We start from the raw sequence: 24791 nt of genomic DNA on the forward strand, positions 1-24791 counted from the left end.
TATCTCAATAAATAAATAGATAGATAGTTACATTACTTTGAACTTTGAACTCTGTGCTATGCTGTGTAACTCTATAACTCTATGAAGAATTGCTCAGTTCAATTGGAAAATGGTAGCTACAGACCGAAATGATCTGCAGGCTTGACGGAGCACAGTGATATTGATCTGCACACAGTATGATCCACATACCATGTCACAATCCGAGATCTGCCCAAACCTTAGCTTTCCCTTTGGGTATATTTGGAGATGTTGGCTCTGTGCTAATACGAGCTATCTGCCTGAAGCGAGGCACACCTGGAAGCTGTGGGCTGTGTTTGCATTACAGGTCTGCGTATGGGTAGACCCCCGTTTATAACTGCCTTGCTGTGGCTTGGAGTGCATTTCTTATTAGACTGAATTGCACATACCAGGAAAGAATGCAAAGAAAACAACAGTGATGTCCTCTGTAAATGTTACCCTCCGGATGCATTGTTCCAGAGAGGGAATTTTGCCCTCCTTATTCTCTTAAGGAGACCCTGTGCCAGAACCTGCTCCTGCTCGCACCTGGGACCTGATGGGAAAAAAAGCAAACTGTGCCCTCAGCAAATCAGGAACGATTGCCATCCATTCCCATTCTGTTTTACAGCCCAGCCTAGCTCAATGAACCTTCCTGCAATTTAAGGGATGGGATTTTAAGGTGAGGGATGGGATTTTGGTGGGGAATGGGATTTCTGAGCAAGTTGGCCATAATTACTTTGGACAAATTGACTCCACATTGCAACTTAAATGGAAAAGTCTCCAAAACGTCGTGGATCCATCAGAGGGAAAGCCCCCACCACCACTGAGCACATCTACAAGCAGCACTTCCACAAGAAAGCAACATCCACCATCATTGCCCCTCACCACAGAAAAACAGTATCACCATGAACACACACTCTGTGACCACTTCATTAGGTGCCTCCTGACTACTTTATGCTCTCAAGTTGTTTTCACCAATAGAAATGCCTCTTACTGGATGTATTTTACTTTATGCATCATTCTCTGTAAACTCCAGAAACTTTTTCTCTGTGAAAATCCCAGGAGATCAGCAATTTCTAAGATACCCAATTCACTCCAACTGACACCAACAATCATTGCACGGTCAAAGTCACACTCATCCCCTTTCTGATGTCCGGTCTGAACAACAACTGAACCTCTTGACCATGTCTGCATGCTTTTATGCATTGAGTTGCTGCCACGTGATTGGCTGATTAGATATTTGCATTAAAGAGCACCTAATAAAGTGGCCATTGGTTGTAAATTCTAGAACTGAGCAGAGTCTGCTCTTCATTGTAAATGCAAGCATATGGTTTAATGGTTTTGAAAGATGCTGAACACACAGTATTTTTACACTGTAAAAAAGCTTTAGGTTGGCTGAAGGCAAAATTGTACTTCTTTTCAGCTTTCTTTGTGCCTTTTTATGCAGCAGTACTATGGTTTAAGCATCACAATCCATTATCTGTGGAGAATGTGGACAAATTTATAAATCGTGTCTTCATGAAAGCGAGCTCCTACAGGCAGCTCACTGTGGCAGTGGGCACAGTCTGTGTAATTAACTTGGACGCTAGTGAAAAGGATCCGTTGGGAGCTGCCATAAGCATTGGGCAAACGCCTTGGCCTTGAAGCTCTGGCCTGCAGCTCTTCCTTTGTTCCTGAAACACCACGCCGTTCACAGTGGCTGAGGAATCTTGTCATTAGCAAGGACAGAAATTCCACTTTGTACATGGCATATAAATAGAAAACCTTGTAGACAGTGGGGACAATACTTCAAATGTCAGGACGATTTTCACCTTAAATGGCAGAAATCTCACTTTGGAATACTACACCACTGAAAGTCCAGCACTTTATTAATTTTGAAGAAAACAAGGAGTTTTTTTTGGATACTCAACGGTGGATGGATTAATCAATCAAAATTCAATAGTCAGATTTACTTACCGCATGTATATTGCAACCTGCAGTGAAATATGTCGTATGTCAGGAAGAGGGAGGAGAAGATGGTGGCGCAATGCAGCGCGCGCAGCCGTTCCGAATGATATCGTATGTGTTAACTAGGGGGCCGTGCACAATCCTGATTTGATGGAGACAGACGTGAGAAGCACGGAGGAACACCTGGAGTAACTTCTGAAATGCCCGCTTCGCTGCCGCTGCTACTGTGCGATCGAGAATCTCCAGAGGGGAAGGCCCCAAATCCTCGGCTTTGCCTATTGCCTGTTGCCGGGGCCGAGGTTGAAGCACTCGGCAGAGATGGTGCTCAGTGCTCGGTGTCGGAGAGCTGGTCAGAGGCTTGGAGCTTTCGGACGGACTCAGATTCGGACTGTGGTCGGATGCTTCCAGGATGCTGCATCGGCAAGTTTGCGGCGCTGGAGGCTCACCGTCTGCGTGAGATGATGGGACTTTCGAGAGACTTTGAGACTTTTTACTGTGCCATGGTCTGTTCTTTATCAAATTACGGTATTGCTTTGCACTGTTGTAACTATACGCTATAATTATGTGGTTTTTTGTCAGTTTTTCAGTCGGTTTGTCATGTGCTTCTGTGATATCATTCTGGAGAAACATTGTACCATTTCTTAATGCATGCATTACTAAATGACAATAAAAGAGGACTGCGTGTCCTCATAATCTAATACGTTAACACCCAACACACCCGAGGATGTGCTGGGGCCAGCCTGCAAGTGCTACCACACGCTCTGCAGCCAACAGAACAAGCCTACAATACAATGCTTGGCAGAACAACACAGACCACAACAAGAGCAAAACAAGCCCCCTTCTTCCTTCCCACCCATCCACGCACGTACACAATCACAGTTGTCCCATCCCCAGGACAGGCCATCGTTTTCCAGCCTTCAGTCTCCTTGCAGGCTTGCGGATATTCGGCTTTGACTGCTCCAGCGAATTCGCAGAGATTCGCCATGGGATTAAGCAGATCTGATCAATGGCCATTGCCATTTTTAGTTCCAAACGCAGGTGAGATTGATCCTGGGAATGAAAGGGTTAATGTATGAGGAGTATTTGATGGCTTTGAGCCTGTTCTCGCTGCTGTTTAGAAGGATAAGGGGAATTCATTGAAACCTATCAAATATTGGAAGGCCTTGATAGAGTGCATGTGGAGAGGATGTTTCATGTAGTGGGGGGAGTCTAGGACCAGAGGGCATCGCTTTAGAACAGAGAGAAAGGAATTTCTTTAGCCAGAAATTCATTGCCGCAGATGGCTGTGGATGCCAAGGATGATTAAGGGTATGGGGAGAAGGCAGGGAATGGGGTTGAGAGGGAAAATAAATCATCCATGATGGATTGGTGGAGAAGACTCAATGGACCAAATGGACCAGTTCTGCTCCTGTGTCTTATGGTCTTTTGAGGAAGCAGCTACTCTGCCCTTCCCACATTACTTGGTTCCCACTTTTTCTCCTCCCTTCTCTAAAGATTCTGTCTCATTGGATCATCACCATTCCATAAGCATTGCATTCCTTCACCTGGGCAGACAGCAAAGGACAACGACGTCTCCCGATGTTCAGGTGAGCTCCGAGTTCAGGGTCGGAGTCACCGGAGTTTCTGGGTGGTTCTTCTCAGTCACAAAGTCATCCAAGTGAACAAGTGTTCAGTTTGGGTCACCTCATTATAGGAAAGCTGAGGGAGCTTAGACTTACCAGGATGCCACCTGGACTAGAGAGCATGTCTTATGAAGATAGGGTGAGTGATCAGGGGCTTTTCTCTTTGGAGTGATGGAGGATGAGAGGTGAGTTGATAGAGATGTACAAGATGATAAGAGGCATAGATCAAGTGTGTGGTAACTTCTACTTTGGAAAGGACCACTCGACAATTTCATGCCCAAAAGAATGACTTTATCCAGAAATGGCAAAACCGATATACTGTATATATACAGAGGCTTTCACTAACTCGTACGGCATGGCAGAGAAACTATATACAATGCACACCGGAAGTAAAAAGAACGGAAGTAAAACCCCACCAACCCCTCTTTAAAAACTGCTTCCTGATTAGTATTATCTTACTTTTAATAATGCTCACATTACAACAAAGTGGACAGCCAGAAACCTTTTTCCAGGGTGGAAATGGCTAATAGAACGTGGAACATAGAAATCTACAGCACATTACAGGCCCTTCGGCCCACAATGTTGTGCCGGCCATGTAACCTACTCTAGAAACTGCCTAAAATTTCCCTACTGCATGGCCGTCTATTTTTCTAAGCTCCATGTACCTACCTAAGTGTCTCTTAAAAGACCCTATATTAGGGGTCATAATTTTAAGGTGACTGGAGGTAAGTATAAGGGGAGATGTCAGAGGTAGGCATTTTTTACAAAGAGAGTGGTGGGTGCCTGGACCAGGCAGCCGGGGGTGGAGAAAAACCAAAAAAAAAATCCAGTGAATGGCAACTCTGTGGGTGAAAACGCCCTGCTAAGGAGAGAAGTCAGAGGAGAATGGCCAGATTGGTTCAAGCTGACAGGAAGGCGACAGTAACTCAAATAGCCACACGCTACAACAGTGGTGTGCAGAAGAAATCTCTGCACGTCAACCCTTGAAGCGGAGGGTGGGCTACAGCGGCAGAAGCTTTAAACTAACGAGTAAGGAAAATAACGGTCCGGGGTGTTGCCCGGGTCCTCACCACTTAATGCAAGAGGAATTTTTTTTTTCTTGCAATTTTGATTTCAATGTTTAGGAGAAGTTTGCACAGGTGGTATGGAGGACTATGGTCCGAGTGCAGGTCGATGGGAGTAGGCAACTTAAATAGCACAGGCTAGATGGGCTGAAGGGCCTGTTTGTGTGCTGCGGTCTTTCTATGACTCTAAGACCACAAACATACACTCGGATGCCACCTCATTGGGTACAGGCGGTAGCTAATCAAGTAGGGACCGAGTTTATGTGATTCCAGACCTACTGCATAAATCGGTCTCTGGAATGGCCCGAAAAGCCAGTCAGTTCAGGGACAATTCAGGACGGGCAATTAAAATAGAACATCTGACCCTGAGTTCACCCGCTTGATAATAAAAGAAACAGGACACTTTTTTACCATAAATTCAGGATTCACAATGCAAAACACTAGAAAGGTTCAGGCACCTATTAGCAGAGAAGGTTAGGTAACATTTCGGGAGCAGCAGTTTCTGTTTTTAAATGTTCACAGCTGCGTTATTTCTGACCTTCCAATTTTTTTTAATATTTATAAATGGGAATTTATTCTGACAATCTATTCAGTTTTGTACTACTGACACCTTTTCAGCTACATAATTGATAACGGTTCATTTAGCCCACAGTGAAAAGTTTCCCTGTGTACGAGTACAAGCTATTTGTTCAGCAAATTATGTTGCTAGGGACCATCATAAAGTATCCAAGGAAATATTCTTACATAAATGTAAGAACTGTGCGAATGAGGTCTTCGCGATCAAACCAGCCCACACAAGTAATTACACTTGATTACCCATGTCACAAAGGGAGTTGGCCTTTTTTTTCCAGGATGGTTTTCTATTAGTTTTTCTAATCACATTTGGGAGCCCGGAGATTACCTACTCTAAGAAGCGTACCTTTCGTCAACCCTTGTTACATATAGCCCCGAACAGGTGCAATAAAATAGTGCTCGCAGAGAATCAAGTTCGTTTCTTTTTAATTTAAAAATATTTCATAAAAAGATAAAAACAGGAAGAAATACCAAAGAACTTCCATAAGACAAGTGGAATCGAGCAGGGACATGGATTATTGATATAAATGTACATTAAGGATGTAAGTACATACCCCTCCAAAGCTGGCAAAAGTTAAATTCTTAAATACATCAACTATGTTTTGCTTGCGAATGTAGAGTTCAAGTTATCTAGATAACTTGATAATTGTACCATAAGACTATAAGACATAGGAACAGACTTAGAATCACAGGAGATTCTGCAGATGCTGGAAATCTAAAGTAACGCACACAAAAAGCTGGAGGAACACAGCAGGTCAGACAAGATCTACAGAAAGGAATAAAACGCCAATGATTTGTGCGGAAACTCTTCATCAGGAGGAGAGTTAAACCATCAAGATCCTCAGCCATTTGATCATGGCTGATTTATTATCCCTCTCAACTCCATGCTCCTGCCTCTCCCTGTAACCGTTGTCACCTTTACTAATCAAGAACCTGTCAAACTCTGTTTTAAACATACCCAACCACAGCCATCTGTGGCAATGAATTCCACAGATTCACCACCCTCTGGCTTAAGAAATTCCTCCTCATCTCTGTTGTAAAGAGATCTCCCTCTATTCTGTGGCTGTGCTATTCTAGACTCCCTCACATCCTCTCCACGTCTACTCTCTCTCAGCCTTTCAATATTCGCTAGCATACTGAAAGCTTTTGACCCAGAATCTATTCTCAGTTTAGGTTTATTCATGGATCTTTTAAGGGCTTTCTTATTTTTGTTTTAACCTTCTAATACTGTATGAAACAGCTACCAGTGGACTGCCATGACAGGGGTGGACGATTTTGTTCAAATGATGGATGGTGCCAGGATACACATCTTCCTGAGAAATTGATTGCTTCACCAGAGTATTACGTTCATTTACATTTACCACTGAAGCGCAAGATCTACGGAAATCAGTGGTTCATAACTAAACGGGTATAAATAACTAAAACTATTTCATTGCTTTTTCTTCAAGATTCAAGCTTATTTATCACATGTACTTGGAAACATATAGTAAGATGTGTCGTTTGCGCCTATTGCCCGTTACGCCGCTGGTGTTTAAGGCAGCAATGAAGGTCCTCCATCTCTGACGGTGTTCAGGGCTTCCTTCATCGTGTCAGTAGCTTCCTCTCGGTTTTCACTACTGTCTGTCATGCAAGTCCTGAGTGAAGACTCAGGAATACTGTCACATTCAGATATAGAAGGAGTCTTCATTACTGTTTCTGTTACAGTTTTGTTTGACCAGTCAGGATTGTTAGCCCCGAGCTGAACCCACGAACCTGGGGGACCGGTGGACCACTCTTAGTCTGGCCTCTAACCTTTGACCTGTTTGGCATGGGTGACCCTACCAAGAGCCAAAGCATGAAGCCCTGACTCCAGCCAGCACGGCTCTCTGGGTCATTGAGGCACACAAGCCTCCAAACCCTACGACAAGTTTGTGGTCCTCTTGGAGGATGTCATTTGCATTTACAACCGAAGCATGCCAGGACTCGCTGGCCACAGCCTGCAATTTCCAGTGCCAGCGCTGTATTTGTTAGACAAATAGACAGTACTTCAGGTCACAATAGTGAGACGATCTATATAAACCCACTCCATGGTCAATCTAACCCTTCTACTCAGCCTAAAACCCTCCATTCTTCTACATCCATATGTATATTTAGGATTCCTTAAATATCCCTCTTGTATCAGCCTCTACACCGTAACTGGCAGCGTGTTCTAAGCACCCACCACGCTCCGTGTGAAACAAAACCTCTGACGTCTCCCCTAAACCTTCTCCTATTCTCCTTAAACAGATGACTTGCTGATTGCGATTCACATTTAGATTCAGATTAATTTACTTATCACACGAACAAATGAAACAAATATTGAAATGTGGCGTGTTGCGTCAACAACCAACACAAACTGAGCATGTGCTTGCCGAAGCCCGCAAGTGTCGCCACATATTCCAGCCCCAGCACAGCATGCTACTGACAATATTATAAACACAAAGGCTTCTGGAAATCCAGAGAAACACACTCAAAATGCTGGAATAAACAGTCAATGTTAGGGCCAAGATGAAGGGTCTCGGTCCGAGTTGTTGCCTGTTCATTTCTCTCCATAGACGCTGCCTGACTTGCTGAGTTCCTCCAGCATTCTGTGTGCGGTGCCTACAATAATCTCTGTTCTAAGTACACTGTTGACAAGGACAACTGCACGCTGTACTAACTGAACATGATGGTGATGTAAATCTGTTCTTTATAGACATTAATAAATTTCTCTGTGGATGCTGACTCCTTCTCTTATGACGTTCGGTGAGTCGGAAAGGAAACAGTCTGTGATAAAGAGAGAGAGACAAAGAAATAGCAGAAGCCATCGGGCCCCTGAACCAATGCGAACAATTTCACTCACCTCAACCCTGAACTGATTCCACAACCAATAGTCTCACTTCCAAGGCTTCTGCAACTCATGTTCCCAATATTACTTATTTATCTATTGTTAGGGTGGCGGGGTGGAGATACGTCTCCACCGAAAAAAGATAGGTGTTCCTTTCTTCTGCTAGCTTGCAGGTCACCCTTGGGCAAGGTATAGCACCTGCTTAGCCCCTCGATTAGGATCACGCAAAGCCACGGGAGCAAGTGGTGGATGGTCGTACGAGCAGCCGGAGCAAATCACAAGTCCTGGTTATGCGACCATTGACGCCAGGCAGACAATCTCTGAAGAGTATTGATAATGGCTGGGGTCACCCGTCTTGGAAAGACACTGCCCAGAAGAAGACAATGGCAAGTCACTTCTTGGGAAAAATTTGCCAAGAACAATCATGGTCATGGAAAGATCATGATCTCCCTTGTCACACGACATGTCACAAAATGATGATGATTTATTATTATTATTATTATTATTATTATTTGTTTTTGTTTTTGTATTTGCACAGTTTGTCATCTATTGCACATTGGTTGTTTGTTTGTCTTTGTGTGTAGTTTTTCATTGATTCTATTGTATCCCTTTGTTCTACTGTGAGTGATTGCAAGAAAATGAATCTCAGGGTAGTAAACGGTGACATATACGCACTTCGATAATAAATTTACATTGGACTTTGAACTTTAACCTTGCAGGAAAGCAGGTGGTTCCGTACAACAATGCCTCTATGAAGAGAAGACCCAGAAACTGCCTTCATTCCTTTGTGCCGTACATCAGCTGTGTATCGACATGACAAAAGCGCATTTAGGTGTCCTTGTAAATGTCCTGGCAAGTTTACTCTATAAATCATCAGGAAGATTTAGTCACCTGCCCTGAGGATGTAATCTCCAAATGCATTGACCATGTGGCACTCTGCCTGTACCAAAGGGATGCGAAAATGTGGGACAATCCAGCTCTTAGTGCAGACCTGGAGCCAATTACTTGCCTTCTTTTCTAGGCTTGGAACTGCAGCAGCATATAAAAATAAAAGAATTCTGCACAAGCCTTGAAAGCATTCCTATGCAGCCCTTAATACCTGGCTTGTAATGCAGACATACACCTTGTTCAGTACCGCTAGTACATAATAAAGTGGCCACTGAGGATATGTTCGTGGTCTTCTGCAGCTGTAGCCCACCCACTTCAAAGTTTGATGTGTTGTGCCTTCAGAGATGCTCTTCAGCACACTAGAGTGGCGTGCAGAAGGGCCTCTTACTCAAAGTCAGCAAGACATTGCCTTCAGGAGGAGGAAACCAGAGATCCAAGAGCCAGTCCTCATCAGAGAGCCAGAGGTGGAAAAGGTCAGCAGCCTTAAACTCATCAGTGTTATCATTTCGGAGGACCAGTCCTGGGCCCAGCAAATATGAGCGAATATGAAGAAAGCACGGCAGTGTCTCCACTTCCTTTGGAGTTTGCAAAGACTCGGCATGACATCTAAAACTTCGACAAACTTCCGTAGATGTGTAGTGGAGACTATGTTGACTGGCTGCATCACAGCCTGGTATGGAAACACCAATGCCCTCAAACGGAAAATCCTACAAAAAGTAGCAGATACGCCCCAGTCCATCACGGTAAAACCGTCCTCACCATTGAGCACATCTACATGGAGTGATGTCACAGGAAAGCAGCATCCATCATCCGGGACCCCCATCACCCAGGACGTGCTCCCTTCTCACTGCTGCCGCCAGGACAAAGGAGTCACACCACCAGGTTCAGGAACAGTTATTTACATCTCAACCATCAGGCTCTTGAACAAGAGGGGATAAATTCACTCAGCTTTACTTGCCTCATCACTGAAATGTTCCCACAACCTGTGGACTCACTTCCAAGGACTCTTCATCTTGTGTTCTTGATATTTATTGCTTACTTATTTATTCATCCATCCATCCATCCATCCATCCATTTATTTATTTATTTATTTATTTATTTATTATTTCTTTTTTTTATTTTCACAGTTTGCTGTATTTTTTTACATTGGTTGACTGACCAAGTTGCTGAGGTCTTTCACTGTATTAGGTTATTATTTTATAATGGATTTATTGAGTATACCCGCAAGAAAATGAATCTCAGGGTTGTATATGGTGATCTATATGTTCTTTGATAATAAACTTACTTTGAACTTTGAACATTGGTTATTTGAGTTCTGCCGCTTTCCTGTCAGCTTGAACCCCAGTCTGGCCATTCTCTGACCTTCCTCTGAACAAGGCATTTCCACCCACATAACTGCCACTCAATGGATGATTTTTGTTATTTGCATTATTCCCTGTAAACGTTAGAGTCTGTTGAGCAGGATCTCTGAGATACTCAAACCATCCCATCTGGCACAATCGTTCCATGGTCAGTGTCACTTAGATCAGATTTCCTCCCTATTCTGAACAACAAGTGAACCTCTTGACCACGTCAGCATGCTTTAATACATTGAATTGCTGCCACAGGATTGGCAGATTGGATATTTCCATTATCAAACAGGTGTACAGCTGTACCTAATAAATTGGCCACTGAACGTAAAGATAAAGGGACGGCTAGAACGACTGTAAAATGTTGACGGAGAACCTTTGGACCTTCAAAAATAGATCAATAGAAAAGAAGCGCTCAAGGAAAAGGAGACATAAAAAGAGATTGCTCCAACTTTAAAATGGAAGTTAAAAGGAGTTGGAACAGTGTTGGGAAATAAGGCAGTCACATTAATCAGGAGAAATTGGCAACTTGCAGCATTCACTCAAGGCCAAATTTCCAAACTTAGTGAACACTGGACAAGACGCCACGGTAGTCCAGCAGTTAGCATGGCACTCTCACAGCCGGGGAGTTCTGGAGTGCAGAGTTCAGTTCACTGCCGTCTGTAAGGAGTTTGTATGTTCCCCCCACGAACCGTATGGGTTTCCTCCGGGTGCTCTGGTTTCCTCTCATATTCCAAAGATGTACCTGTTAGTTGGTTAATTTTTAAAGAGTTATTAATTTATTGTGATACAACATGGAATAGGCTCTTCTGGCCCTTTGAGCCGTGCTGTCCCGCAATCTCCTGATTTAACCCTAGCCTAACAAGTGGGTTGCTGGATGGTGCAAGTCATTAGGCCATAAAAGCCTGTTCCTTCCTGTATCTCTAAATAAATTAAAAAAACACATTATCACCCAAATTTCCTGCATCCCAGAAGGAAAGATTTAGGGTGCAAAATACAAATTCAAATTCATTTATGCTTTAAGTACCCAAAAAAATCCATCTCTTTAAAAACGAAAGGCATGAGAAATTAATTGAAATTTCCTCATCACACACCCAAATTGATAGCTGTAATAACTTCAACTAAAACCTGGATTGCATCAGCTAACCAGACCACCAAGGAGTAAGTTCTAGATTTAATTGTAGCAAGATATAATTGTCTTCAATCATTATGTCCTATCCGCTTGTGTATAGACGACATCCATCAACTGCTGATAATTAGCTAAATTGCACTTCTTGTTCACAAATTGCATTTATAATATGTTAACCACACACTGCAAATACAATATAATGTAGAAGCTACTAAAAGTGGCCATTCTAATGAAAATGAAAGACTAATCATAAACCTTATTCTACTTTGTCCAAAGTAACATGGTACTTCAAACACAAGATAATACAACACATCAAATATAAATTCATAACCCTTTGTAAGACTGCCTTTGTCATACAGGTACTTAATGATTTACTCTCTTAAAGTCCCAGAGTTGCATGCCACAGAAATGGGCCATTTATGCAGATCTTTTGACCCATTTACACAAATCCCACTTGGATACTGATTCAGAGGAGAGGACAGAGATGAGGAGGAGTTTCTTTAGCCAGAGGGTGGTGAATCTGTGGAAGTCATTGCCACAGACGGCTGTGGAAGCAAAGTCATTGGGTATATTTAAAGCAGAGATTGATAGGTTCTTGATTAGTAAGGGCATCAAAGGCTGCAGGAGAATGGGGTTGAGAGGGATAATAAATCAGCTATGTTAGAATGGATGTGGACAGGATGTTTCGTATGGTGGGGCAGTCTAAGTCTAGAGGACGCAGCCTCATAATAGAGGGACATCCTTTTAGAATGGAGATGAGGAGGAATTTCTTTAACCAGAAGTTGGTGAATCTGTGAAATTCATTGCCATAGACAGCTGTGGAGGCTATCATTGGGCATATTTAAAGTGGGGGTTGCTATGTCCTTGATGGGTAAGGATATCAAAGATTACTTGGAGAAATCAGCTAAAAGGGGTTGAGGGGGAAAATAAATCGGCCATGATAGAATGGCAGAGCTGTCTCTATGGGGGCAGAATTAGGCCATTCAGCCTACGTCTCATGGTCTTCTGCTTTTGATTCATTTATAGGCTTCAGTTTAAATATCAGAAGCAAATGAGGTGAGAATCAATAAATTAAGAATTGAAAACCAATGATCACTTCAAGATCCAAGTAAATTAACTTCATCTACCTGAAGCATAGAAGCAATCTATTGTGAGTAACATTACTAAGTATTTATTTATTGAGATACAGTGTGGAATGGGCCTTCACGTCACGCTGCCCAGCAACCTCTAACCTAATCACAGAACAATTTATAATGACAAATTAACCCACCAATTGGTATGCCTTTGGACTGTGGGAGAAAACTGGAGCACCAAGAGGAAACCCACGCGGTCACAGGGAGAACTTCCAAGCTCCTTACAGTCAGTGGCGGGAATTGAACCCGAGTCACTTGCACTGTAAAGCATTGGGCTAACCGCTGTGCGGTTATATGTATATGGAGGTTCTGGGCATGAACTGTTGGCGCATGGGCAAGTGGTTAAGGCGTTTGTCTAGTGATCTGAAGGTCACTAGTTTGAGCCTTTGCTGAGGTAGCATGTTGTGTCCTTGAGCAAGGCACTTAACCACACATTGCTCTGCGACGACACCAGTGCCAAGCTGTATGGGTCCTAATGCCCTTCCCTTGGACAACATCAGTGTCGTGGAGAGGGGAGACTTGCAGCATGGGCAACTTCTGGTCTTCTATACAACCTTGCCCAGACCTACGCCCTGGAAACCTTCCAAGGCACAAATCCATGGTCTCACGAGACTAACGGATGCCTATTGGGCATGAACTATTTATAAATCAGTGAAATAAGAAAGTTGTTTTTCTGTTTTCATATTTTAATTACTTATATAATGGAATGCTGACTTCATCAAGAATCCCATTAAATTGATGAAGCCAGCCAGGGATTCCAATCCAGGGTCCATGGACCCCACGGTTAATGGTAGGGGCCCATGGCATAAAGGAGTTTGGGAAACCCTGTATTAAAGTCTTTTGCCTGTGAAGTGATAGATATTGCTGATACTGTTATCAAATATTTTTCATATAGAGGTTATTACTGGAAGAAGCGTATATAAGACCATAAAACTATAAGAGATAGAAGCACAATTTGGCCATTTAGCCCATCATGCCTGCTCCGCCATTCCATCATGACTGACTTATCATCTGTTCCTTAATGTTGTTATAGCTGGGGTGTTAGTGGAGATAAGCTCCCACTAACTATTAAATGCTTCCAATGAAGGTCCTTCATCTCTGGCATTGTTCAGGGCTTCCTTCATCATGTCGATAGCTTCTTCTTGGTTTTCACTACTGTTAGTCATGCAAGTCCCGGGTGGAGACTTAGGAATACCCTCACTCTCAGGTGTAGAAGGATTCTCCATTGCTGTTTCCGCAACAATTTTGTTTTACCAGTCATGGCCGTTAGCCCTGAGCTGAGTCCCTGAACCCGAAGATCCGCTGGACCACTACCCTCTACCTGAGGGTCTGACCTCTACCCTTTGACCTGTTTGATATGGGTGACCCTACCACGAGCCAAAGCATAAAGCCCTGACTCCAGCCAACACAGCTCTCCAGGTCACTGAGACATGCAAGCCTCCAGACCCAATGACAAGGTTGTGGTCCTCTTGGAGGTGAATTACGCATGCTCACTTAAAAATAGATCACATTTTTCTGAAGAAACATTTAGTAGAAAAAAAATTCATTTCAAAACGATGTGGATTCATTAAAAAAAATACTTTATCCATTTTGAGAATTGTAAATGAAAATCCCTGTTAGCAAGTGGAAATAACTCTTTTTTTTAATAGTTACCTTTTGTCATCCATCGATAAAAAGGATCTTTGTGAAGTCACAATTAAATCCTTAGAAGATTAACAATTCTCTCTTGATTGAGGAAATGCTGTGTTAATTTATTACCGAGATGCAGAGAGAATGTAAGTTAAAATAAAGAAGTTCTTTGTGTGAGAATGAGTGCAATTGTAGACTCGGAGAAATTTCATCAGTGGAAGCCTACAAAACAAGGAAGTGTAATTCATTTACAATAATATTCCTGACTATCGCAAGGTGATGCACTCTGGGAGGTCAAATAAGGGAAGGAGGTAAATTGTAGAGTCCCAAGGAATGTCAATAAACAGAGGGACTTTGGGGGTTCAAGTTCATAGTTCTCTAAAGGTGACACCACAGGTGAAGAAGACCTAGGGCTTGCCCACTGTCTCATGTCAGGGCGTAGAATATGAACATTGGCCTGTTATGTTCCAGCTTCACAAAACGTGGGTTAGAACATGTTTGGAGTTGGTGTGAGTATCTGGTCACTGCACTTTAAGAAGGATGTGACTGCATTGGACTGAGTGCAGATGAGATTCATTAGGATGTTACCAGGAATGGTGGACTTTCAACTGTGGGGGGCAGAGGATTGGATAGGCTGGGGTCATTTTTCCTGGAGTGAAGGAAGCCAAGAGGTGATTTGATAGAGATATGTAAAATTCATGAAGGCTTGGATAGGGTACTCACATGGTAGGGAAGACAAGAGGACATTAGCTTAGGGCAAGGGACAAGGGTTTTAAAGGTTATCTGAGGTGCAGGTATTTATACAGAGTGTCTGCAGCTTTCTGCCGGAGGAAGTGGTGGAATCAGATGTAATCATTATAGTTGAGGCTTTTAGACACAGCAAGACATAGAAAGAAGTACATCTAGTGTGGGCAAATGGGACTAGTGTAGATGTATGAAAACATCTGCATGAATCTGATGGGCTGAAGGGCCTACTTCTGTGCTGAATATCTCTGCAACTACAACTGGACCTCATCAACACCATTTTCAGTACTCCAAAGCACAAATGACAAGTCAAAGTATTCCGTCTTTACAGTGGGGAGATTTTTCTGTACTGACATCAATAACAGTGAAAGAGTACAGCGAAAGTTTACAAGGTTATTGCTGGGTCTTGAGAACCTGAGTTCGGACTTTATTCCCCGGAGCGCAGGAGAATGGGTGGACCTTCGATAGAGGTGTACAAAATTATGAGGACCATAGACAGGATGAATGACAGCACGGCTTTTTTCTCAATTGAGGTTGGCTGAGACTAGAACTGGAGGTCATAGGCTAAGGGTGAAAGGTGAAAAGTTTAAGGGAAACATAAGGAAGAACCTCTTCACTCAGAGGGTGGTGAGAGTGCAGAGCGGAACGAGCTGCCAGCGGAAGTGATGAATGTGGGTTCAGTTTCAACATTTAAGAGAAGCTTGGATGAGTACATGGAGAGGAGAGGCATGGAGCGCTATGGTCCAGGTTTAGACTAATTTGGCAACTGGAGTGATAGGGCTGTTGGTATACAAGCCAATGCATTGTGCAGTGAAACTGTGAGGACGGACAGGCAGATGATCGGGAAAAATTGCAGTCAATGGGATGAGTTGAAGAGTAACATGGGGGAAAAGTTCAAAAGGATGATCTATACAGGACTGAAGGTGTTATACTTGAATGCAAGCTGTGTACAGAATAAGGTAGATGATCTTATAGCTCAGTTAGAGATTGGTAGGTATGGCGCTGTGGGCATCACTGAGTCGTGGCTGAAAGAAAATCATAGTTGGGAGCTTAAAGATTCAAAGAGCATTTATTATCAAAGAATGTATAGATTATATAACATAGAATCATAGAAAACCTACAGCACAATACAGTCCATTCAGCCCACGATGCCGTGCCGAACATGTACTTACTTTAGAAATTACCTAGGGTTACCCATAGCCCTCTATTTTTCTAAACTCCATGTACCTATCCAGGAGTCCCTTAAAAGACCCTATCGTATCCATTTCCACCACCATCGCCTGCAGCCCATTCCACGCACTCACCACCCTCTGAGTAAAAAACTTGTCCCTGACATCTCCTCTGTACCTTAAGCACCTTAAAACTATGCCGTCTCGTGTTAGACATTTCAGCCCTGGGAAAAAGCCTCTTTATCCACACGATCAATGCCTCTCATCATCTTATACAACCTTGAGATTTGTTTGCTTACAGGCAGTTGCAAAGCAAGGAACCCGAAAGAGCCCAATGAAAAAAAACAAGACCAACTCCCCCCCAGCGCCCAGTGAGAAAGAGAAAAAACACAAAGTAAATCATGTAAACAATAGAAACAAGCAACAACAGCAACATTCCGAACCAAATCGAGTCCTCAGATCCAAATCCCTGGAGCAGCTCAGAGTAGGCCCAAAGCCTTGGTATTCAGTTCATCATATCAGCTGGGCAAATAGCCGCAAAGTTTGCAGACATGAAGCACAGCAGTCGGGGGAAGTCTCACAGCCTTAGCGTCACAGAAGAAGCCTCCAGACTATCTGGGCCAGCATTTAAACTGTCCAAATCTCACACTAGGACCCAGCCCCACCACCAGCAAATCGTTCTGGGCCTTGGTTTCACTGCTGAAGGAACCGTTCTCGACCTCTTCAGATCAGCTCGATGCCCAGAGCGATCCAGCCTCTGAAAGAGGTAGCTGAAGAGATTATGGAGACATTAGCTATTATCTTTCAAGAATCACTAGAGTCTGGAATAGTTCCAGAGGACTGGAACATAGCAAATGTCACTCAACTCTTCAAGAAGGGTGGAGGCAGAAGAAAGGAAATTATAGGCCAGTTAGCCTGACTTCAGTGGTTGGGAAGGTGAAGGATGAGGTTTTAGGGTACCTGCAGATATGCAATAAATTAGGCCAAAGTCAGCATGGTTTCCTTAAGGAGAAATCTTGCCAGACAAGTCTGTTGGAATTCTTTGAGGAAATAACAAGCAGGACTGACAAATGAGAATCAGTGGATGTTGTGTATTTGGATTTTCAGAAGGCTTTTGACAAGGTGCCACACATGAGGCTACTTAAAAATGTCAGAGTCCAAAGAAAAGGCAACGTTAGCATTATCTCAAGAGGACTAAAAAGATCTAGGTAGAGTGGATGTGGAGAGGATGTTTCCTAAAGTGGGTGAGTCTAGGACCAGAGGGCTCAGCCTCAGAATAGAGGGGCGTCCATTCAGAACAGAGATGAGAAGGATTTTCTTTAGCCAGAGGGTGGTGAATCTGTGGAATTCATTGCTACGGATGGCTGTAGAGACAAACCAATCGAGTATATTTAAAGCAGAGGTTGATAGGTTCTTGATTAGTATGGTATCAAAGGTTACAGGGAGAATGGGGTTGAGAGGGATAATACAGCATCTATGATGGAATGACCTTGGGGGATCTTAGAGAGGCAGCTTCCAACAAGAAGGATTAGTGTACAGGAGTCCATGAGGCCACGAAGAGTCGGACTCGACTTAATGACTGAACAACAACAAATGATGGAATGGCAGAACAGACTCGATGGGGCAAATGGCCTCATTCTGCTCCTATGTCTTATAGGTGCAGGTTGATGGGACCAGAGAGAATAATTAGATTAGATTAGATTAGATTAGATTAGATTAGATTATGAGGACACACAGTCCTCTTTTATTGTCATTTAGTAATGCATGCATTAGGAGATGATACAATGTTCCTCCAGAATGATATCACAGAAACACAAGACAAACCAAGACTTAAAAAACTGACAAAAACCACATAATTATAGCATACAGTTACAACAGTGCAAAGCAATACCGCAATTTAATAAAGAACAGACTACGGGCACGGTAAAAAAAAGTCTCAAAATCTCTCGAAAGTCCCATCATCTCACGCAGACGGTAGAAGGGAGAAACTTTCTTCCTGCCATGAACCTCCAGCGCCACAAACTTGCCGATGCAGCACCCTGGAAGCACCTGACCACAGCCGACTCTTGAGTCCCTCCGAAAACTTTGAGCCTCCGACATCAAGCACCGAGCACCATCTCTGCCGAGCGCTTCGACCCCGGCCCTGGCAACAGGCAATAGGCAAAGCCGAGGATTTGAGGCCTTCCCCTCCGGAGATTCTCGATCGCACAGTAGCAACGGCAGCAAAGTAGGCATTTCAGAAGTTTCTCCAGATGTTCCTCCGTGCTTTTCATATCTGTCTCCATCAAATCGGGATTGTGCACGGTACCTACTTAACAAATACAATATTATTTCGGAACGGCCGCGCACACTGCATCACGTCGCCATCTTCTCCTCCCCACTTGACATGGACTAGTTGGGCTGAAGGGCTTCTTCCTTATGCTATAGTTCTCTATGACTCTATGACTTCTGATCAACTACTTCCTGGAAGTTAGAAGCTCCTCTCATTGTCATTGTCTATTATCTGCTAACCATCCATAAGTTTCAGTGTGGTCGATTGTCCATAAGCCAATTAACCATAGCTATTTAAAACATAGAGACTGGGCAGTTCTACAGAGGACAGCTGACAATCTTGTACTTTACTCTTTACCAACACTGCACTTTCTCTGTAGCTGTTACACTTTCTTCTGCATCGTTACTGTTTTACCTAATTTTATGCAAGACAAGTTTTCCAATATATCCCAGTACATATGACAATAATACACCAATTTCAGTCCCACTGTGAGTCCACCACATAGACAGCAGCAAATCAAGAAAGTAGCTTATCACTACCCACCTTAGGGTAATTAGGAATGGACACTATAGTTTGCCCTTCACGGTGGTGCCCATATCCCATAAGTACATGCAACCATAAGAAATCAAAGAAGAAGTAGGCCATTTAATCCCCTGCTCCCGATCGACCGTTTAATAAGATTATTATTCATGAGCAACTCTCCATGTCTGGTGGAGTTTATTGTTGTGTACAGTCACGTACAGATACAACTACAACACACTCAAAACGCTGGAGGAGCTCAATATTTATGGAAAAGAGTGAACAGTGGACTTTTCGGGCAGAGACCCTTCTTCAGAATGGAAGGAGGGGGTTGGGGAGATGCCCAAATTAAACTTGGGGGTGGGGAGGGAAAATAGGCTAGCTGGAGGGTGATAGGTGAAGCCACATGTGTGGGAAAGGTCAAGGGCTGGAGAAGAAAGAATTCGATACGAGAGGAGAGTGGACCATAGGAGAAAGGGAAGGAGGAGGGGACCCGGGGGAAGGAACAGGTAGGTGAGAAGAAGTAAAAGGTCAGTGGGGAACAAAGGAAGGGAGGGGGTGGGGAAATTTGTGAGAAATCTATATTCATAATCATCAGGTTAACAACAGGAATTCTGCAGATGCTGGAAATTCAAGCAACACACATCAAAGTTGCTGGTGAACCCAGCAGGCCAGGCAGCATCTATAGGAAGAGGTGCAGTCGATGTTTCAGGCCGAGACCCTTCGTCAGGACTAACTGAAGGAAGAGTGAGTAAGGGATTTGAAAGTTGGAGGGGGAGGGGGAGATGCAAAATGATAGGAGAAGACAGGAGGGGGAGGGATAGAGCCGCGAGCTGGACAGGTGATTGGCAAAAGGGGATACGAGAGGATCATGGGACAGGAGATCCGGGAAGAAAGACAAGGGGGGGGGGACCCAGAGGATGGGCAAGAGGTATATTCAGAGGGACAGAGGGAGGAAAAGGAGAGTGAGAGAAAGAATGTGTGCATAAAAATAAGTAACAGATGGGGTACGAGGGGGAGGTGGGGCCTTAGCGGAAGTTAGAGAAGTCGATGTTCATGCCATCAGGTTGGAGGCTACCCAGACGGAATATAAGGTATTGTTCCTCCAACCTGAGTGTGGCTTCATCTTTACAGTAGAGGAGGCCGTGGATAGACATGTCAGAATGGGAATGGGATGTGGAATTAAAATATGTGGCCACTGGGAGATCCTGCTTTCTCTGGCGGACAGAGCGTAGATGTTCAGCAATGCTGCTTCCTGCACGCATGCAGAACTCGTTGACTTTATTAACTTTGCCTCCAACTTTCACCCTGCCCTCAAGTTTACCTGGTCCATTTCCGACACCTCCCTCCCCTTTCTAGATCTTTCTGTCTCTGTCTCTGGAGACAGCTTATCCACTGATGTCTACTATAAGCCTACTGACTCTCACAGCTATCTAGACTATTCCTCTTCTCACCCTGTCTCTTGCAAAAACGCCATCCCCTTCTCGCAATTCCTCCGTCTCCGCCGCATCTGCTTTCAGGATGAGGCTTTTCATTCTAGGACGAGGGACATGTCTTCCTTTTTTAAAGAAAGGGGCTTCCCTTCCTCCACTATCAACTCTGTTCTTAAACGCATCTCCCCCATTTCATGTACATCTGCTCTCACTCCATCCTCCCGCCACCCCACTAGGAATAGGGTTCCCCTGGTCCTCACCTACCACCCCACCAGCCTCCGGGTCCAACATATTATTCTCCATAACTTCCGCCACCTCCAACAGGATCCCACCACTAAGCACATCTTTCCCTCCCCCCCTCTCTCTGCATTCCGCAGGGATCGCTCCCTACACAACTCCCTTGTCCATTCGTCCCCCCCATCCCTCCCCACTGATCTCCCTCCTGACACTTATCCGTGTAAGCGGAACAAGTGCTACACATGCCCTTACACTTCCTCCCTTACCACCATTCAGGGCTCCAAACAGTCCTTCCAGGTGAGGCAACACTTCACCTGTAAGTCTACTGGGGTGATATACTGCGTCCGGTGCTCCCGATGTGGCCTTTTATATATTGGCGAGACCCGACGCAGACTGGGAGACCGCTTTGCTGAACATCTACGCTCTGTCCGCCAGAGAAAACAGGATCTCCCAGTGGCCACACATTTTAATTCCACATTCCATTCCCATTCTGACATGTCTATCCACGGCCTCCTCTACTGTAAAGATGAAGCCACACTCAGGTTGGAGGAACAGCACCTTATATTCCGTCCGGGTAGCCTCCAACCTGATGGCATGAACATCGACTTCTCTAACTTCCGCTAAGGCCCCACCTCCCCCTCGTACCCCATCTGTTACTTATTTTTATGCACACATTCTTTCTCTCACTCTCCTTTTTCTCCCTCTGTCCCTCTGAATATATCTCTTGCCCATCCTCTGGGTCCCCCCCCCTGTTTTTCTTCCCGGACCTCCTGTCCCATGATCCTCTCGTATCCCCTTTTGCCTATCACCTGTCCAGCTCTTGGCTCCATCCCTCCCCCTCCTGTCTTCTCCTATCATTTTGGATCTCCCCCTTCCCCTCCAACTTTCAAATCCCTTACTCACTCTTCCTTCAGTTAGTCCTGACGAAGGGTCTTGGCCTGAAACGTCGACTGCACCTCTTCCTAGAGATGCTGCCTGGCCTGCTGCGTTCACCAGCAACTTTGATGTGTGTTGCTTCATATCATCAGGTTGGAGGCTACCCAGACTATGAGGTGCTGCTCCTCCACCATGAAGTGGCCTCATCGTGACACTAGATCAGGCCATGGACCGACATATCAGAATGGGAATGGGAATCAGAATTAAAATGTTTAGCCACCAGAACGTCCTGCTTGTGGCAGGTGGTGCAGAGGTGCTCCACGAGGCAGCCCCCAATTTACGATGGGTGTCCCCAAGGATCACCTCAGCACCAGTACCCACAGATTTTCGTCTGTTTGCAACAGCATCACTCACCCCATACCATATCCCGTCTGGAAGACCCCCAACCTTTTGGCATTGACATTGACTTCTCTAACTTTTACTTATTTCTCCTCCCACCTCCTCTCCTTTTCCATTCCCCAATCTGCCCCCCCACCTTACCTCTTCGCTTTTCCTCACCTGCCAGCAGGAAGAAACTCTGAAGCACCTTCGTTCTGTCCACAACAAGCAGGATTTCCCCAGCGGCCAACCATTTTAATTCTACTCCACAGTCCCATTTCAACGTGTTGGTCCATGTCCTCCTCTGCTGCCATAATGAAGCCACTCTCCAGTTGGAGGAGCAACACCTCATAGTCCATCCAGCAGCTTCCAACCTGATGACATGAACATCAATTTATCTAACTTCCGGTAATTTCTCCCCCTTCCCCTCCTCTCTATTTCTATTCACCATCCTAGCTCACCTGTCACCCCTGTTCTTCTCATTTGCATATCTGGTGCCCCTCCTCCTTCCTTTTTTCCCATATGTCCACTCTCCTCTCCTATCAGATTCTTTCTTCTTCAGCCCTTCCCCTTCCAGTTTCTCACTTCATTCTCCTCCCCACCGCCCCCACACCTTCCCCTTCACCCGGTTCCACCCAACACCTGCCAGCTTGTACTCCTCGAGCCACCCCCCACCTCCTTGTTCTGGCTTCTGCCCCCTTCTCTTCCAGTTCTGATAAAAGTTCTCAACTCAAAATATTGACTGTTTATTCCCCTTCATAGATGCTGCCTGATCTGCTGAGTTCCTCCAGCATTTTGTGCATGTTACTCAGTAAACAATCACTAACTGGTAATCAAATCCTCTCATAATAAAAGCCTTTGACCTACTGATGTTATAATTGCTGAATCTCCATTGTAACTTTCAATATTCTGTATGCAAGGACACCCAAGTCCCTCTGAACACCAACACCATACAAACTCTCACCATTCAAGAAATACGTCCCTGCTCTCCTCTTCCTATTGAAGAGGATGAATACTAAAGAACTCTTGCCCCAGCAATTGTATTTCATCACCTTGGTGGAGACTTCGCTCCAAGTGAAAATAATGTAATAATTTTAATTTATGTGACTGTCAATTTGTACAATCAATTTATCTGGAAGAGGGGACCGAGTGTAGTGTATCTAAGTTTGCTGATGACATTAAATTGAGCGGAAGAGCAAATTGTGCAGAGGTAATCCACTTTGGAAGGAAAAATGGAAGATCAGATTATTATTTAAATGGTAAAAGATTGCAGCGTGCTGCTGTGAAGAGGGACTTTGGGAGTGATTGTGCATGAATCACAAAAGGTTTGTAGGTGCAGCAGATATCAAGAAGGCAAATGGAATATTGGCCTTCATTGCTGGAGGGTTTGAATTTAAGAGCTGGGATGTTATGCTGCAACTATACAAGTTACTGGTGAGGCCACACCTGGAGGACTGTGTGAGTTCTGGTCTCCTTACTTGAGGAAGGATATACTGGCTTCGGAGGTGGTGCAGAGGAGGTTCACCAGGTTGATTCAAGAGATGAGGGTGTTAGACTATAAGGAGAGATTGAGTCACCTGGGGACTGTACTTGCTGGAATTCAGAAGAATGAGAGATCTTATAGAAACATATAAAATTATGAAAGGGATAGATAAGATGGAAACAGGAAAGTTGTTTCCACTGGTAGTGGGGTCTAGAGCTCGGGAACGTAGTATCAAGATTCGGGAAAGCAAATTTAGGACGGAGATGAGGAAGGACTGCTTTTCTCAGAGAGTGGTAAATCTTTGGAATTCTCTGCCCAAGGAAGCAGTGGAGGCTATATATATTTAAGAGGAGGTTGTATAGAATTTTGCATCGTAGGGGAATTAAGGGTTATGGGGAAAAGGCAGCTAAGTGGAGATGAGTCGATGGCAAAATCAGCCATGATCTTATTGAATGGCGGAGCAGGCTCAACGGGCCAGATGGCCTACTCCTGCTCTTATTTCTTATCTTCTTAAAAATCAACTTTTATTCTCCACACACACTCAAGTGGCCACTTTGTTCAGCACCCAGTGAAGTGGCCACTGAGTGTACGTTCGTGGCCTTCTGCTGCTGTAGCCCATCCTCTTCAAGGTTCAATGTGTTTTCCATTCGGAGATGCTGTTCTGCACCCCACTGTTGTAATGTGTCGCCTTCCTACAAGCTTGAACCAGTCTGGCCATTCTCCTCTGACCTCTCAAATTAACAAGGCACTTTCACTCACAGAACGGTTGCTCAGCGGATTTTTTTGTTTTGTTTTTTTGCACCATTCTCTATAAACTCTAGGGATTGTTGTATGTGAAAAGTCCAGGAGGTCAGCAACTTGGGAGATACTCAGACCACCCCGTCTGGCACCAACAATCATTCCACAGTTAGAGTCACTTAGATCACATTTGTTTTGGTGTGTTGGCATGACATGCAACAAAAACCAACATTCAACAGTTCTAAACAATGAAGAATTATATAACAGTAAGTTAAATGTTCAAGTCCTGATAGGGAATAAAATATGTATTAATACAAATACCAGTATGTATTTACAATGTAAACAGCATTATAAAAAGTGGTTTGAAGTGTGACAATGCTGTAACAGGGTAATAGATAGAAAGGGTGATGGGTGAACTAGAATGGTTGATCAGATTAACTGCCTGGAGGAAGAAACTTTTAAGATGGCATCAAGTTTTGGTTTTAACAGCCCTATAGCGCTTTCCAGAGGGAGCTTTTGGGAGAGGTAAGAGAGAGTGGTGCTAGAGGGACAAGACTAAAGGGAACTTGAGGGGCAGCTTCTTCCACTCAGGGGCTGTTGAGTATATGGAATGAGCTGCCAGAGGAAGAGTGTGATGGAGAGTGTTCAGTAAACGCACTCTGTATACATGCACATTTATGCACACATACAAACATTGTCTTGTCATTTTACTATCGTTGTGCTAAATGTTTGCACTTCAATGTCTTCCCCCACCCCTGGTATATTC

The sequence above is a fragment of the Mobula hypostoma genome, chromosome 24 (genome assembly GCF_963921235.1).
Source record: "Mobula hypostoma chromosome 24, sMobHyp1.1, whole genome shotgun sequence".
Taxonomy (NCBI): Eukaryota; Metazoa; Chordata; class Chondrichthyes; order Myliobatiformes; family Myliobatidae; genus Mobula; species Mobula hypostoma.